Source organism: Ahaetulla prasina, chromosome 1 (genome assembly GCF_028640845.1).
Source record: "Ahaetulla prasina isolate Xishuangbanna chromosome 1, ASM2864084v1, whole genome shotgun sequence".
Lineage (NCBI taxonomy): Eukaryota > Metazoa > Chordata > Lepidosauria > Squamata > Colubridae > Ahaetulla > Ahaetulla prasina.
The window spans coordinates 208,011,645-208,017,644 of NC_080539.1; positions in this window are offsets into that span (position 1 = coordinate 208,011,645).

Below are 6,000 nucleotides of genomic sequence, written 5' to 3' on the forward strand. Positions count from 1 at the left end.
AGCCATCCCACTCAGCAAGGGTTATGGGGGTAAATGCTGAGAGTTATAGTTCATCAGTTTTCAGATTGTCACATTTTTCTCTCATGCTGAGATAGGATCCCTGCATACATGAATGGGAATCTTGCAACATAAAGGAAGGGAGAGTCTAAGAAAATGCATAGCATCCTGGTTATTTTAGTGGGCATTTATCAGTTCACTTCCCCTCTGTTTCTTTCTTTAGTTTTTGTTTTCATTCTCACAGCTTTTTTGTTTCTTTACATTTTTCCCTTTTTAATCCTTTGTCCCTTATGATATTTTAAGACATCTTTAATGGAGCATATTGCTTAGGAATGTAAGATTATCATACTGGAATTTAAAGAAAATGTGTGACTATTGGGACAAAAGAACAATGGCCAGGGCAAGAATGTATATGTCTAAAATCACTATAGTGTTTCCAAAAAAATAAATTATTTTCAAATCTGTTTGGAATAGGTAAGTGATAGGTAAATAGAGGAGATAGAGGAAATAGATAGATAGATAGATAGATAGATAGATAGATAGATAGATAGATAGATAGATAGATAGATAGACAGACAGACAGACAGACAGATAGACAGACAGACAGACAGACACAGACATTGCATCCAGTTTTGGTCGCCACGATGTAAAAAAGATGCTGAGACTCTAGAAAGAGTGCAGAGAAGAGCAACAAAGATGATTAGGGGACTGGAGGCTAAAACATATGAAGAACGGTTGCAGGAACTGGGTATGTCTAGTTTATTTATTTATTTTATTTATTTATTTTTCAAATTTATATACCGCCCTATCTCCCTAAAGACTCAGGGCGGTTCACAGGCAGTTAAAATACATATAAATACAGATTAAAAACGACAATTAAAAAACTTATTCTATTGCCAAATTTAAAAATAGTATAAATAATAAAAACCTCTTAAAACCCATAACTTTAAAATCTAATCCAGTCCCGCGCAGATGAATAAGTGTGTTTTAAGCTCGCGACGAAAGGTTCGGAGGTCCGGAAGTTGACGAAGTCCTGGAGGGAGTTCGTTCCAGAGGGCAGGAGCCCCCACAGAGAAGGCCCTTCCCCTGGGTGTCGCCAGACGGCACTGCCTAACTGACGGCACCCTGAGGAGTCCCTCTCTGTGAGAGCGCACGGGTCGGTGAGAGGTATTTGGTAGCAGTAGGCGGTCCCGTAAATAGCCCGGCCCTATGCCATGGAGCGCTTTAAAGATTGTCACCAGCACCTTGAAGCGCACCCGGAAGGCCACAGGTAGCCAGTGCAGTCTGCGCAGGATAGGTGTAACACGGGAGCCACGAGGGGCTCCCTCTATCACCCGCGCAGCCGCATTCTGGACTAACTGAAGCCTCCGGATGCCCCTCAAGGGGAGCCCCATGTAGAGAGCATTGCAGTAATCCAGGCGAGACGTCACGAGGGCGTGAGTGACCGTGCATAAGGCATCCCGGTCTAGAAAGGGGCGCAACTGGCGCACCAGGCGAACCTGGTGGAAAGCTCTCCTGGAGACGGCCGTCAAATGGTCTTCAAAAGACAGCCGTTCATCCAGGAGAACGCCCAGATTGCGCACCCTCTCCATCGGGGCCAGTGACTCGCCCCCAACAGTCAGCCGAGGACTCAGCTGACTGTACTGGGATGCCGGCATCCACAGCCACTCTGTCTTGGAAGGATTGAGCTTGAGCCTGTTTCTCCCCATCCAGACCCGTACGGCTTCCAAACACCGGGACAGCACTTCGATAGCTTCATTGGGGTGGCCCGGTGTGGAAAAGTACAGCTGGGTGTCATCAGCGTACAGCTGGTACCTCACACCGAAGCCACTGATGATCTCACCCAGCGGCTTCATATAGATGTTGAACAGAAGGGGCGAGAGAATCGACCCCTGCGGCACCCCACAAGTGAGGCGCCTCGGGGCCGACCTCTGCCCCCCTGTCAACACCGTCTGCGACTGGTCGGAGAGATAGGAGGAGAACCACCGATAAACAGTGCCTCCCAATCCCTCCAACCATGGTCGATGGTAGGATACCATGGTCGATGGTATCGAAAGCCGCTGAGAGGTCTAATAGGACCAGGACAGAGGAACAACCCCTATCCCTGGCCCTCCAGAGATCATCCACCAACGCGACCAAAGCCGTCTCCGTGCTGTAGCCGGGCCGGAAACCGGACTGGAACGGGTCTAGATAGACAGTTTCATCCAGGTGCAGGGGAAACTGATATGCCACCATACTCTCTACAACCTTCGCCGCGAAGCGAAGGTTGGAGACCGGACGATAATTACCTAAGACAGCCGGGTCCAGGGAGGGCTTCTTGAGGAGGGGCCTCACCACCGCCTCTTTCAAGGCGGCCGGAAAGACTCCCTCCAACAAGGAGGCACTCGTAATCGCCTGGAGCCAGCCTCGTGTCACCTCCTGAGTGGCCAGCACCAGCCAGGAGGGGCACGGGTCCAGTTTAATAAAAAGAAGGACTAGGGGAGACATGATAGCAGTGTTCCAAGATCTCAGGGGTTGCCACAAAGAAGAGGGAGTCGGGCTGTTCTCCAAAGCACCTGAGGGTAGAACAAGAAGCAATGGGTGGAAACTGATCAAAGAAAGAAGCAACTTAGAACTAAGGAGAAATTTCCTGACAGAACAATTAATAAGTGGAACGACTTGCCTGCAGAAGTTGTGAATGCTCCAACACTGGAAATTTTTAAGAAAATGTTGGATAAACATCTGACTGAGATGGTGTAGGGTTTCCTGCCTGGGCAGGGGGTTGGACTAGAAGGCCTGCAAGGTCCCTTCCAACTCTGTTGTTATATTATATTATAATTGCAAGCCCTGGAATTCCTTTTTAACCTTGAATTTGGAGCTGTGATTTATTAGTTCATAGATAGGTTCTTGAATTATATTAGGATTTTGATTAACTATGTAACAAATGTTTAGGAAGATGATGAAGAATGACAGTCACCCATTTGGGTTATTGCTCAAACTAATTGAAGTTGGCCATGGGCCAATCTTTAAGCTCACTTTAGCACATTTAAAGCATATGCTGCTCCCTTCTTCCCAATATCTAGATTGGGACTCTGCAGATAATAGATGGTTCCATATTAGAGTCATTTACCACTGCTGAGCCATTTATTTTTCCCCAGTGATCTCGAAGCAGAAATGAATGGAAGGGGTTTTTTTTTTTCTATAAATATTAAATATTATCCAGCCCTCTCCTTTTTTACAGTCGAGATTCTCCTGTAATCTTTGAAACAGACAAATCTTAGCAAATAGCATTCCCCTTGTAGATTTCATCTCTATTGTTACCAATAAATTTGGTTTGAAATCAGTGATGGACTCTCTTAATTGCTCTTTGGGCAACCTTTTTTAATTGACACTATGTCACTTCCTGTTTTGGAGGTGGGGCAAGAGGCTTAATTATCAGTTTAGTTTTTTCTTATTTTTTTTTAAGTATTAAAGTTGGAAAGACAACCTAATTATTCTTAAAACTGCTATCCAGGGACAAAAGAATAGTTTCTCTGTATTTATCACTTATAAGGTATAATAAAGAATCAGAAAGCAAACTTAGAACTATTTTGTTTGATGGCAGAGATAATTTATAGAATGGATTTGGTTGGGGAAGGAGCTTATTGAAGACTCTGTGATGTGGCTTGGTCAACATAGCAGGCCAGAGGTTCTCCATATGAACTATGGCAATTATAACACCTGAAGTAGGATGGCGGATCCAAAGGTAACCTATACATGCTAATTCCAACAGCCAAAGATTTGTCGGGTAATCGTTTTCACATAAAATGTTCAGGGAAGTGTCAATTAAGGCATGGTATCTAAATTGGGGAAGGGGGAAGGTAGAGTCGGCAAACAATGAAATTAATGTCATGATGCTACTCTATCCCTTTTTGTATATATCAGCGGTTCTCAACCTGTGGGTCGGGACCCCATTGGGGGTCGAATGACAATTTGCCAGGGGTCGCCTAAGACCATCGGAAATATGGGAAGTATACTTGCGAGTCGAAGAATCACGCTCCAATGGTTGACTCCACAAGCCAGCTGCAGGCTCTTCAAATCACTAGCCGAATTCGGCTTCAGGCATGATGAATTAAAAAAGAGAGAAATCTTTGCTCTGATGTATCCCTCTCAAGCCAGCTGCAATCACTCCCAATCGCTAGTCTAATCTGGCTTCAGGCGCGATAAACTTAATAGGGGAGGAGTCTCCGCTTTAATGCCTCCGTCCTCAAGGCAATTGCAAGCAGTTCAGATCGCTAGCCAATACGGCTTCAGGCGCGATAAATTCAAAATGAAAATAATTTTATGGTTGGGGTCGCCACATCGTGGGGAATTATATTAAAGGGGTCGCTGCATCGTGGGGAATTGTATTAAAGGGGTCGCAGCACTATAAAGATTGAGAACCACTGGTATATATATATATATTTGCATTTATATCCCACCCTTCTCCGAAGACTCAGGGCGGCTTACACTATGTTAGCAATAGTCTTCATCCTATTTGTATATTTATATACAAAGTCAACTTATTGCCCCCAACAATCTGGGTCTTCATTTTACCTACCTTATAAAGGATGGAAGGCTGAGTCAACCTTGGGCCTGGTGGGACTTGAACTTGCAGTAATTGCAAGCAGCTGTGTTAATAACAGACTGCTTTAGTCTGTTGAGCCACCATAGGCCCTGGTCCATATACTTAAGGAATGAAGCTCACTTCACACTGCTTGTTTTGTTGTACTTGGATTCTGTGCATGCCTCTGAACTGAGGTGTATGAACAATGGATATAAACCCATTTGGACTATGTCATTTCAGCATAGATATGTAAAGGTTCTATAGGTAGAACTGGCAAAGGGGAGAGGAACATCTTGATGTAATTCCATCCAATAAGTAACAGCAACACAGGTGCATGGACATCATCAAAGTCACAGTCAATTTTCTCATTTTTTTTCTTTCCATCATACCTACTAATGCAAAATATGCAGAGTCCTCCATTTTTTTGTAATAATGACCAATAAAATAAGTAATGTCATATATGTGTGTGTGTGTGTGTGTGTGAGTTATTGGGACCAGAGGTTTAGTCTTCTGAGCTTTTGGACACATGTTGGAGCTCATCCTCAGAAAACTTCTCTCTCTAAATTCCAATAAAGACAAGTTCCCTGAAGATGGGCTCCAATATGAGTCTGAAAGCTCAGAAGACTAAACCTCTGGTTCTGGTGATTGATCCAGATTGGATCCTGTAACATTATCCTGGGACACATATATTTCAAAGGTGGGTTTCAGCAGGTTCTGAGCAGTTCTGGAGAACCGGTAGCGGATGTTAGGTTCGGGAAGTAACGAGGCTGGAGACCAGGGTAGTGACAACAGCTCTTTAATATAGGGTGAACCCAGCAACCTGGCTGGGGAAAACCTCTCCTTTATACTGTTTAACGGTTTCAACCAATCAGCAACGTGCTTGTTTCCCGCCAAAATATTTAAAGATACATAACACTCCTCCCCTCCCAGAAAACACTTTTCCTCTATTTACATATTATTTACATGTTATTTTTCGACGTAGTCACACAAATAACCTGGGCGTCTCCTGATTCTTTCGGACCTGCGCGGTTCAGTCCTTGGGAGTGGGTTGAGCTGGTCGGAGGGGCTGTTTGCTCTTCCCAGCTCTTTCTCTAGGCCATCCGCCCTGGATTACTTGCAGACTCTTTTTCCTAGGCCATCCGCCCTGGATTACTTGCAGAGTTTTCCTGCTGTTTCCATCGGGAACCTGATGGCGCCGCTGGACCTCCGGGAACTCAGCTAAGTCTTGCGCCTCCCGGTTATGGTCAGCTGTGGGTTCAAATAATGATTGGTCATGATCTGTCTCATTTAGCTCGGGTTGTTCAGCTATTCGCTTCTTATCTGATCTATGTGGCGCCCATACTCGGTTGTCTTTAACTCAACTAAGTATGATTTTGGACCGGTTGCTTTTATGATTTGCCCTGCTAGCCAACTTGGGCCGCCCCATAGTTGCGGCCCAC